The sequence below is a fragment of the Eumetopias jubatus genome, unplaced genomic scaffold, assembly GCF_037043125.1.
Source record: "Eumetopias jubatus isolate StellerSeaLion01/CBP00866 unplaced genomic scaffold, mEumJub1_p1.0 scaffold_8, whole genome shotgun sequence".
NCBI classification, from domain to species: Eukaryota; Metazoa; Chordata; class Mammalia; order Carnivora; family Otariidae; genus Eumetopias; species Eumetopias jubatus.
In genome coordinates, this window is record NW_028274814.1 from 44,617,577 (window position 1) to 44,618,085 (window position 509).

The following is a 509-nucleotide window of genomic DNA, read 5'->3' on the forward strand; positions in this document are numbered from 1 at the left end:
AGTGACGTCACGATGGGACAGCCCGCCCCGGGGCCGGGCCCGCGGAGCTCCGCCCACTGGCTGGCGAGACGAGAGGGCTGGGGCCCGCTCCCGGGGCAGCGGAGCGTGGAGCCGCGGGGCCGTCAGGGGACCAGGGGAGGGGAGGCCTCATCACCAACCTGGATTTGGGCTCTGTGAACAGGAAGAGGCTCCCTGTGAGGGTGCGGGGGAAGAGCAGGGGCGCCCCTTCCTCGGGAGGGACGGGGCGGGGGAGGGCGGTGCGGCACGTACCCTCAGGGGAAGGAAGAGGACGAGGGGCAGATTCCCATGGGGGGGAGGGGCGGGCTCCCTGTGGGCGACGAGGTGGGGCGGATCCTGGGGGGAACATTAAGCAGATTTTCTACCCGAGCGGCGTTTCAGCCCGAGAGGGAGGAAGGGCGGCCGTTCTGCGGGGGAGGCGCTAAGGGCCAGTCCCATCGGCAGGAGGTGCGTTCCATGCAGGGGCGGGGTCCTCGGAATGACGTAGAGGG